Source organism: Zingiber officinale, chromosome 8A (genome assembly GCF_018446385.1).
Source record: "Zingiber officinale cultivar Zhangliang chromosome 8A, Zo_v1.1, whole genome shotgun sequence".
NCBI classification, from domain to species: Eukaryota; Viridiplantae; Streptophyta; class Magnoliopsida; order Zingiberales; family Zingiberaceae; genus Zingiber; species Zingiber officinale.
This window is the reverse complement of record NC_056000.1, coordinates 114453140-114465347: the sequence shown is the minus strand read 5'-3', so window position 1 is coordinate 114465347 and position 12208 is coordinate 114453140.

The following is a 12208-nucleotide window of genomic DNA, read 5'->3' as shown; positions in this document are numbered from 1 at the left end:
GAAGCCCTACAAGACTCAATACAAGAAGAGAGGGAAAGGATACAAGAAATACAAGCTTACAAGCTTACAATGAGTATAAACCCTAACCCTAGCTTCTCTTCTTGGCTTTGATCCGCCTCTTGACTTGGAAAACTTCCAAGATCCTTCAAGAACTGGCGATCTGAGCTTTGTGAGTGCTGTGGAGGAGCTGGCGAGAAATCTGGAGTGAATCGGAGAAGAGATCCGAAGGAAATGAACGCCTGCGGCCTTTATCGACGCCAACGGTCGGATCCCGATCGATTCGAATATTCCCAATCGATCGGGGAGGCTTTGGATCGATCCACGGATCGATCCAGAGCGCCTCTGTGCTCTGGAAAAATGCCTGGATCGATCCACGGATCGATCCAGCGCTTATCGCGCGAAGCAGCCGCGTCCCAATCGATCCACTGATCGATTGGAACATCTGGATCGATCCACGGATCGATCCAGAGGCTCTCTGTTCGCTAGAGAAGGCCTGGATCGATCCACTGATCGATCCAGCTCCTGGATCGATCCACTGATCGATCCAACACTTGGTTTTTGCCCAAAACCAAGTTCCAAGCCTCTCAAACCAACATCCGGTCAACCTTGACCTGTTGGTACATCATGCCTAGCATCTGGTCACTCCTTTGACCTGCTAGGACTTCCCACCAAGTGTCTGGTCAATCCCTTTGACCCACTTAGACTTTTCTATTCATGCCAAGTATCCAGTCAATCCTTTGACCTACTTGGACTTCCATCAGATGTCCGGTCAATCCCTTTGACCTATCTGTATTTACTCGTGCCAAGTATCCAGTCAATCCTTTGACCTACTTGGACTTCCCAACACCGGATGTCCGATCATCCTTGATCCATCCGGATTTTCCTGCCCGGCTTCACTCACCGGACTTTCACCTAGCTTCACTCACTAGGGTTTTCCATCCGCCAGCTTCACTCACTAGGGCTTTCACCGCTTCACTCACCGGGACTTTCACCTAGCTTCACTCACTAGGGTTTTCCTTCACTGCTTCACTCACCGGACTTTCACCCAGCTTCACTCACTAGGGTTTCACCTGGTTTCACTCACCGGACTTTCACCTAGCTTCACCACTAGGGTTTTCACCGGTTTCACTCACCAGACTTTCACCCAGCTTCACTCACTAGGACTTTCACCCAGCTTCACTCACTAGGGTTTTCCTTCCGCTGGCTTCACTCACCAGGACTTCCTTGTCAAGTATCCGGTCAACCTTGACCTACTTGACTCTTCTTCAATCAATTTCTTATTGTCAAACATCTAAACTCAAACCAAGACTCAGCTTGGTCACCCAGGTCAACCTTGACCTGAGGGATGTTGCACCAACAATCTCCCCCTTTTTGATGTTTGACAATACCACAATAACACTTACAATACCACATGTAAGTTAGGCTAATCCTATAGCCTCAATCTTCATGCCACTAGGTAATGAACATATAAATTAAGCTCTTCATTCTCCCCTACGAGGGCACACTCCCTCTAGGTAATGAAAGCCTAACTTACACCCATTCATAGGTCCTTTCATTCTCCCCTATTGGCACACATCAACCCATCTTTGGGCACACATCAACCCATGCCCCAATTTTGGGTACACATCAACAAATCCATTTGTTGACGACTCTCCCCCTGAAGAGTTACTCATCATTGTTCACAACATCACTCGTTGTGATCAACACGATAATGAAGGTCTCATACCCTTCATTTATCCTTAACTTCTCCCTCAATGTAGACAAATACCCAACCTTGAGCATTATCTAACCACTTGAGTTTCCACTTGAAATAATGAGGATATCCACTCCCCATTTCAAGTTCAAAAGCTCATACATGAGCATTTTCTTTAAAGAAGGTTAACCACCTTCCAAGGTTCATGAAAAGTAATTTTTCATGTCTTTAAAGAGTCCCTCCCCCTAAAGACATGGTGGTGACTTCTGTCATTGCACCAACAATGACTTGGAATCCCTAAACCTTTAGGAAACCCAAATTTAGAAGTTTTGAGGTTCAAATACTCAAAATTTGAAACAAACCTCAACCTAAACTTCAATGAAGCCTTCCTTAACCAATCCATCCTTGTTTTCACATGAAAACACTCTTTGAATGTATACAAATGTATTTTAGGGGTTTGGAATGGTTACCTAGACTCAAAGAGGTTCAGAGATGCTGAAATCAAGCCTTCCCAGCCAAAATCAGCAACTTGGATCGATTGGAGTTGGGTTCCAATCGATTGAACCTTTCTGAATCGATCCACTGATCGATTCAGACTACCTGGATCGATCGGCTGATCGATCCAGCGAGCTTCTGCTCGCGGGAGACTTGCCTTCTGAATCGATCCACTGATCGATTCGGGCACTCCAATCGATCCATGGATCGATCGGAGCTCTGATAGTTGCTGAAATTCCATTTCAGTCAACTTCAGAAACCCCTAGAAAATTCTACAAAAATCCAAAAATCATGAAATTTCGTGTAGACATTATTTAGGGCATATACTATCAAAGAAAAATAGTTTTCTATGAAAATACTTCATATTTTCAAAGATTGACACAAACTTGAAAACTTGCAAAAACTTTAGTGTTTTTCTTCAAGTTTGTGTCTAACTATTCAATGGTGATTACTATCAAAAGATTGCCTTCACCAAGGTTTTCCAAAAACATTTTAAAAATATTTTCAAAACCAATATCTCATCATGTTCCTTGGGCTTAATGCACATGACTTATATGTTAGGATCTTTCGTACGGCTAGAGAGGGGGGTGTGAATAGCCGCCCCAAATTCTCGCGTTTCTTCCTACGATTAGGGTTAGCGCAGCGGAAAATACAATGTAGAAACGACAAAGAAAGAGATCAAACCTCAACGCATCGATGTAACGAGGTTCGGAGATGAAACTCCTACTCCTCGGCGTGTCCGTAAGGTGGACGAGCCCTATCAATCCGTCGGTGGATGAGTCCCCGGAAAACCGGCTAAATCAAACACTCCTTCTGGGTGGAGAAACCTCGCCACAAAGTCTCTTGCAACAGCAAGATAAGTGTACAAGAAATACAACAAGAAGCAAGAACAATAAGAATGTAAAAACACACACTATCTTGCCTTCGACTGGTTTCCGTTGACGAAGCAGCAACTTCACGGAACGATAGCAGCAGCTGAGGAAGAGAAGACTTCATCGGCCGGTGGTGAGAAAGAAGAGAAGAAGAAGAAGAAGCGCTGTGTGGGAGGATTCTCAACCTCTAACCCGTGAAGAAGAAAACGCGAACCAGAAAGGATCTGTTGTTCGTCTGCGTGAGAGAAGAGGTAAGGGGAATGGGTTATTGGATTTTGGTTTTAGTTGATGGGATTTGAATCCATGAAGAGGATGAACTTGGTCTTTAAGACTGGGCTTAAGAATTGGGTTGAGTTTTTGAAATTGGACTTGGAATTACATTGAATTGGAGCTCCATTTCTCGATGAACCCTTGGATTATTTGATCCTGATCAATGGCCTAGATGCTTCCCGACCGATCAGAATATTCATGTATCACCGGATCGATCACCGGATCGATCCAGCTCATGGTTTTCGCCCAAACCAAGTTCAAACCAACATCCGGTCAATCTTGACCTGTTGGTACATCATGCTTAGCATCCGGTCAGTCCCTTGACCTGCTAAGACTCTCCACCAAGTGTCCGGTCAATCCTTTGACTCACTTGGACTTTCCTCTTCGTGCCAAGTATCCGATCACTCCCTTGATCTACTTGGATTTCCCAACACCGATGTCCGATCACCCTTGATCCATCTGGATTTTCCTGCCCGGCTTCACTCACCGGACTTTCACCTAGCTTCACTCACTAGGGTTTTCACCGCTTCACTCACCGTGATTTCCAATCCGCGCTTCACTCACGACTTCCAAACCGCCTGCTTCACTCACCAGACTTTCCCAGCCGCACTTCACTCACCTGGACTTCCACTTTCACCTAGCTTCACTCACTAGGATTTTCACCGGCTTCACTCACCAGATTTCCCTTCTGCCTCACTGGGTTCTCGACCGCCTCGGCTTCACTCACCAGACTTTCCATTGGCTTCACTCACCGGACTTCTCCACGCCTGGCTTCACTCACCGGACTTTCCACACCGCCTAACATCCCGTTAGGACTTTCCCACCGCCTGGCTCATCGACTTCTCCACCGCCGGCTTCACTCACAGGACTTTCCACACCGCCTAACATCCCGCTTAGGACTTTCCCACCGCCTCGGCTTCACTCACGGACTTTCCCTCGTGCCAAGCTCCCCGCTTGACTTCTCCGTGCCAAGTCTCCATACTTGGACTTTTCCAAAGTCTCCATACTTGGACTTTTCCGTGCCAAGTCTCCATACTTGACTTTTCGCATGCCAAGCTCCCTGCTTGGACCTTTCCAGCCAAGTCTCCATACTTGGACTTTTCAGTCAACCAGTCAACCTTGACCTAGGGTTGCACCAATAATCTCCCAAACATCTATTCTTGTCCCACATCAAGAATAGAACTCTCTCACGAGTGTCAAACATCAACATGCAACTCAACTAGGTCAACCTTGACCTAAGATCGCATCAACAATCTTCCCAAGTCAAACATCAAAATACAACTCGAGTCAAGTCAACTCGAGTCGGGTCAACCAGGTCAACCTTGACCTAAGGTTGCACCAACAATCTCCCCCTTTTTGATGTTTGACAAAACTATAATCAAGTTAGGTTAACCCGATAACCTAACTTAGGTTTTCCAACCATCTTCCAATGTCCAATGTTCTTTCCTTGAACATTCTCCGGACATTCTCCCCTTAGGTTAACCCGATAACCTAACTTGGGTTCTCCAATAGTTCTCCCCCTTTTTGACACACATCAAAAAGAATTCCAATGTTCTTCCTTGAACATTCCTTGACATTCTTCCCCTAGCTTAGGTTAAACCGATAACCTAACTTGGGTTCTCCAATAACTCTCCAATGACGCTCTCCCCTTTTTGACACACATCAAAAGAAAAGGAGAGTATCAAGGTCAAGAGTTTCTTCCTAATGAAAGTCCCATACCTTTCATTGAAACTCTTAATTTCCCCCTTGATACTAAACTCAACAATCAACTTAGTGATAATCCCATATCACTAATCCTTAAAAATCTTAAGGAGTAAAAACTCCCCCTAAAAGCCAACTCCCCCTTGACCATTGCACCAACAATGTCTTTGGGAGTTCCAAACCTTTAGAAATCTACAAAACCCAACTTCCTGAAATTTCAGACCAACAATTGAAATCGAATCGCGCTCGATCGGTCCCGCACCGATCGAAACCCCATGGATCGGTCCCACCGATCAGCCTTCACCGATCGCACTGCATCGAACCTCTTGGATCGGCCTGCACCGATCCATGCTTCATCGGATCGGTCCGCAGACCGATCAGATTTACCGGATCGGTCCCCACCGATCCGGACTCGATAGGCGATTTCAAATTTCCTTCCAAATTCAGAAACTCCTAGAAAATTCCAGAAAATTCGAAAAATTGTGAAATTCGAGGATACATTCCTCATAACATATACTACCATGGAAAAATAGTTTTCTATGAAAGTAGTTTCCATTTTTCAATCTTGATACAAAGTTCAAAAACTTTGAAAAAGTTCAAGTTTAACTCAACTTTGTATCACAATGTTCAATGATGAATGCTATCACTAGGAAAGCTTCATCAAGGTTTTTCAAATCAATTTTAAAATGCTTTTAAAACCATTTGAATTTAGGACCATAATCTTAGGGCTATATGCACATAACTTGTACACAAGCTTTCCCTATGATCCTCCATATCTTGAATTAGGCTCATCTAGGTACAAGAACTATGCACCTTGATCCTAATTCATGATCCTAATATCTCACACACATCTAAAGTGTATCAAGCACATCCATGTCAATTTTGATGTGAGATATGGGTTTAGGTATCTTAGGCTAAGGTCTCATGCATTTTCTAAACACAAATTTGATCTCAATATCAAAATATGTTTTTCATCCTTAAATCAATTCAATTGATTATTAATGCAAGAGATGATGACATGGCATAAAATGGTATCATAAATGAGAACATGTGCCAATGTCATGATGTCATGGCATAAAGTTTGAAACTAAACTAACACATGACATATAAACTAGCCTAAGTATTATCATGACATTTCAAATGATAATAAAATAAATATGATGTCATGGCATGGCATATGGCAACCAATCATGGCAAGTTAGCTCAAATAAAATACCTAAATCCGTATCTAAGTATCCTTAGCCTTAGCTAACTTAAAATCTAACCCTAGATTGCCCATATATCCCTAAGAGAAACCAAAATCCCAATTATGGTATTTCTCTAGGTTTTCCTCAAATTGTGCCAATTAAAATCATTCTTTTCCATAATGGCACATTTTACTCTTTAAGGAGTAAATAATAATTCTTTTTCATTTCCAAAGGTTATCAAGACCTTGAAAATGCTCCTTGAGTGTCAATTTCCTCAAAGTTGGGTTAACTACCCTTCTAATTGAGTTGACACTCTCTAACCCATCTATGGGGTAGAGAAGATGCTCCTAGGAACCCAATACCTATTAGAGCTCATTGGGTTCACTAAATATTCACTAGGGATGACTTCCTAGCAACTCTCCTAATGACCCTCTTAGGCTTTAAAGCCTTGGTCATTTGGGACTCATCAAGATCAACTCTAGGGGTGACTCCCTTGTGACCTTGGTGGTGGTCTTCCTAGCCCTAGGTTTTGTTCCATAATTGAATGGAACATTATGATAAGTGGGCTTGACCACTTGGGACTTAGGTTTGTGACCCAAACCCTTTTTGTCCTTGGACATTGGTTTTGACCCTTAAACCCTAGAGATGACTTCTCCAAGTTCTTAAGAGCCTTTTCAAAGTATCAAGTCTTGACCTCAAGACTTGATTCTCCTTCTCTAATACCTCAATTTTTGATTTGTCATTTTCTTTGAGGCATTCCTAGGCATGTGTCTAGTTGATTTGGGATTCCTACCTAGGTTCTCCTTAACCTTAGATGAGGTAATTCTAGGGTTGGCTTTCCTAGTGTTATCCTTATCTAGGCTCACATGTTTAGCACCTAAGCACATGTATTGATTTCTAATGTTATCATGCTTATCATTATTGACTAGTGCAATAAAATTTCTAGCATGCATCTTACTAGTATTGCACGAATGAGACTTAAATGATACCTTAGGGTTTGCCTTAGCTCCCCCTATAGAAGTGCTCGGTCTCTTGCCCTTGTGAGGTTGCCTCCCCCTCGGACAATGACTCCGATAATGTCCCCTTCGCTTGCATTGGAAGCACACCACGTGCTCCTTGCCCTTGCGTGTCGGGACTCCGGCTACCTTGACCTTTGGCGCGGTGGAGTCTTCCTTACCCTCTTTGGACACTTACTCTTGTAGTGCCCAAATTCCCTACACTCAAAGCATATTATATGTAACTTATTTGAAATTGAAATGCTTGAGTTACCTAGGTTTGGGGATGGGTGTGAGCTCTCTTCCTCATCCCTTCCGGAGGTAGATGTCTCTTCTTCTTGCTCCGAACTTGAACAAGAGGAACTCTCCTCCTCTTCTTCCTTGGATGTTGAGTAGCCCTCAACTCCCAATTCGCTCCCTCCATGATGTGAGCTACTTGGCTCACTAGGCTCCTCTTCATGGCTTGAAGTGGAACTCTCCTCATGGTACTTGGCCAAGTTATCCCACAACTCCTTGGCATTGTTGTATTCACCTATCTTACGCAAAATATTAGTAGGTAATGAAAATTCAATTGTTTTAGTTACCTCATTGTTGATCGTGGATTGATGGACTTGTTCCTTTGTCCACTTGTTCTTCTCTAGAGGCTCTCCTTCTTTATCCATTGGAGGAGTAAACCCTTCTTGTACACAAAACCAGTTCCACATATTAGTCCTAAGAAAATACATCATCCTTACCTTCCAATATGCGAAGTTGTCATTGTAGAAGGGTGGAATGGTGATGTCTTCTCCGAATTGATCCATCTCTAGCTTTGCTCCCACGGGTGTTAATCCGATGAAGAGCGACCTCGCTCTGATACCACTTGTTAGGATCTTTCGTACGGCTAGAGAGGGGGGTGTGAATAGCCGCCCCAAATTCTCGCGTTTCTTCCTACGATTAGGGTTAGCGCAGCGGAAAATACAATGTAGAAACGACAAAGAAAGAGATCAAACCTCAACGCATCGATGTAACGAGGTTCGGAGATGAAACTCCTACTCCTCGGCGTGTCCGTAAGGTGGACGAGCCCTATCAATCCGTCGGTGGATGAGTCCCCGGAAAACCGGCTAAATCAAACACTCCTTCTGGGTGGAGAAACCTCGCCACAAAGTCTCTTGCAACAGCAAGATAAGTGTACAAGAAATACAACAAGAAGCAAGAACAATAAGAATGTAAAAACACACACTATCTTGCCTTCGACTGGTTTCCGTTGACGAAGCAACAGCAGCAGCTGACCAGCCAGGGAAGCTCACACGAAGCTTCACGAGAAGAGCTCAAGAAAGCTCAAGCAGGGTGAGGAAGAAGAGAAGAAGAAGAAGCGCTTCAAGGAGGCTTCTCAACCTCTTTATAACTGCGAAGAAGACAGGAAGAAACTAGCCGTTGCGTCGCAGCTAGAACTCCTGATCGGCCGTGGACCGATCGTGGAAGAGGCCTTTTGCTCCGCCCCGATTGGTCCACGACCGATCAGGAACTTCCTGATCGGCGGGACCGATCAGGAAGAAGCTTTTGTTCCGTCCCTGATCGGTCCATGGACCGATCAGGAACCTCCTGATCGGTCCATAGACCGATCGGAACTTCTGACGGTTCGGGACCGATCAGCTTTGATCGGTCTCGACCGATCAGCCCTCGCTCGCTTCGATCGACTCGATCGGTCACCGGACCTATCGGTTATCACACAAGATGCCATCGATAGCACGATCGGTCACCGACCGATCGAATATTCATGATCACCGGATCGATCACCGATCGATCCACTCATGGTTTTCGCCCAAACCAAGTTCAAACCAACATCCGGTCAATCTTGACTGTTGGTACATCATGCTTAGCATCCGCCAGTCCCTTGACCTGCTAAGACTCTCCACCAAGTGTCCGGTCAATCCTTTGACTCACTTGGACTTTCCTCTTCGTGCAAGTATCCGATCACCCTTGATCTACTTGGACTTCCCAACACCGATGTCCGATCACCCTTGATCCATCTGGATTTTCCTCCAGCTTCACTCACGGGACTTTCACCTAGCTTCACTCACTAGGGTTTCACCGCTTCACTCACCAGGATTTCCAATCTGCCTGGCTTCACTCACCAGGACTTCCCCACCGCCTGGCTTCACTCACCGGACTTTCCATCCCAGCTTCACTCACCGGACTTCCACTTTCACCTAGCTTCACTCACTAGGATTTTCACCGCTTCACTCACCAGATTTCCCTTCTGCCTCACTCAGGACTTCTCCCACCGCCCGGCTTCACTCACCGGACTTTCCCTGCTCGCTTCACTCACCAGGACTTCTCCGACTGCCTGGCTTCACTCACCAGGACTTTCCACACTGCCTAACATCCCAGTTAGGACTTTCCCACTGCCTGGCTTCACTCACCAGGACTTCTCCGACTGCCTGGCTTCACTCACCAGGACTTTCCACACTGCCTAACATCCCAGTTAGGACTTTCCCACTGCCTGGCTTCACTCACCAGGACTTTCCCTCGTGCCAAGCTCCCTGCTTGGACTTCTCCGTGCCAAGTCTCCATACTTGGACTTTTCCAGTGCCAAGTCTCCATACTTGGACTTTTCCCGTGCCAAGTCTCCATACTTGGACTTTTCGCATGCCAAGCTCCCTGCTTGGACCTTTCCAGTGCCAAGTCTCCATACTTGGACTTTTCAGGTCAACCAGGTCAACCTTGACCTAGGGTTGCACCAATAATCTCCCAACCATCTATTCTTGTCTCACATCAAGAATACAACTCTTCCACGAGTGTCAAACATCAACATGCAACTCAACTAGGTCAATCTTGACCTAAGGTTGCATCAACAATCTTCCCAAGTCAAACATCAAAATACAACTCGAGTCAAGTCAACTCGAGTCGGGTCAACCAGGTCAACCTTGACCTAAGGTTGCACCAACATTATACATTAGCTTTCCCAATGATGGGAAAACACATAACTATGTGTTTTGATGAACCTAAAACTCAAAGGAATGCACTAAATCAACATCTTGAGTTTTGTTCATCTTTCTAACATCTCACTTGTATCTAATGTGCACTAAAACACATACAAGTCACCTTATAGTCCTTGTGAGATGTGAGATTTTAGTTTTGCCCTATTCTAGGGATCATGCATATCTATCTAGGCATTTTAGAGATATTAGACATCCACCTAGGATGTCACTTGTTAATAAGTGTTGTTAAATGCCATTTGTCCTTAATTACAAGGAATTAAACTTAATGCATGATTATGTTATGGCATACATCAAAGTAAAATAATTTTCAAAAGAAAAATATTCTATAACTACATGATGTATGAATGTCATGACATGGTATTTTTGGATTTTTCATAATAAAACATGAATGCAAAACTAGACATGATGTTATGGCATATGATGGCCAAACAATCATGGCAAGATTTAGCATAAATAAAATATACCTAGATTAACTATCTAAGTATCCTTAAAGTCTTAGCTAAACTTACAACTTAAACCTAAATTGTCCTAAAGTGCTACAAGAGAATGCCAAAGCCTAAATTGGCATTTCTAATTTCCTTGATTTAATGTATGCCAATTGAAAATAAACATGTCCTCAAATGTTGGCATATTCCATTTTTCCTCAAGAGTGATTACATAAATCAAGGCCCGGATTGCCTTAAATTTCCAAGAGAATACCAAAATCCCAACTTGGTATTTCTCAAGGTTTTCCCAATTTGTGCCATTTTAAGATAAAATCAATTTTTCACCATTAGACACATTTTACTCTTTCAAGGAGTAATCAATAGGTCCATTTCATTTTCAAAGGTTAACTAAAACCTTGAAAATGCTCCTTGAGTGTCAATTTCTTCAAAGTTGGGTTAACTACCCTTCTAATCGGAGTTGACACTCTCTAACCCATCTATGGGGTAGAGAAGATGCTCCTAGGAACCCAACACCTATTGGTGCTCCTTGGATGCTCTAGGTACTCACTAGGGATAACTTCCCTAGATACCTTCCTAGTGACCTTGTTGGGCTTCTTAGAAGCCTTGGTCACATTTTCTAGGTCAACTCTAGGGATAACCTCCCTTGTGACCTTGTTTGTGACTTTCTTAGACTTCTTAGAAGTCTTAGTCACATTTATTGCAAAAATACTCTTAGGGATGACTTCCCTAGTATTTTTGGCTTGACCACTAGACCTAGGGTTTGTTCCATAACTATATGGAACTCTATGGTAAGAGGGCACATCCTTCTTAGCCTTTGGTTTGTATCCCAAACCTCTATGGCCATTGGATGGCTTTTGTACCCCTAAACCTAGGTTATGCTCATTTTGCCCTAATAGGATATTTTCCATCCTTTTTAAGGTCTTTTCCATTTTATCAAGTCTTGACCTCAAGACTTGATTTTCCATCACTAAGTCCTTAGTTTTTGGTTTTCCATTAAGTTCATGAGCATTTTTGTGCCTAGACTTGTAGATACAATCCTTAGAGTTCTTGCCTAGACTTTTACTTACATTCTTAGCCTTAGGTGTAGTAGTTTTAGCATGAAAAGCTATATGTTTTTCTTTAACGCTATCATGCTTTCTATTTTCATGGTAAATAGCATTAAAATGATATAAGTTAGAACTATCATGCTTTTTACCATAATGTAAAGGGGTAGGCTCAATAAATGTTACCTTCTTCTTTACCTTGGAGGCTCCCCCTTGACGAATGCCTCCTTGAGCCTTGACCATCTTCTTCCCCTTGGGGCATTGACTTCGGTAATGCCCCTTTTGATTGCAAGAGAAGCATATAATATGCTCCTTGCTCTTCTTTGTGTTGGGGATGATCTCCTTGGGCTTCGCCTTGCCCTTTTGTGCCACTTGGCCCTTCTTCTTGGCCAATTTAGGGCACTTGCTCTTGTAGTGCCCATGTTCCCTACACTCAAAGCATATAATATGATTTTTATTTTTAATTGAAATATTTATACCTTTGCTTGTAGGGGTGGCATCTTCCCTTTGGATCCGGAGGTAGAA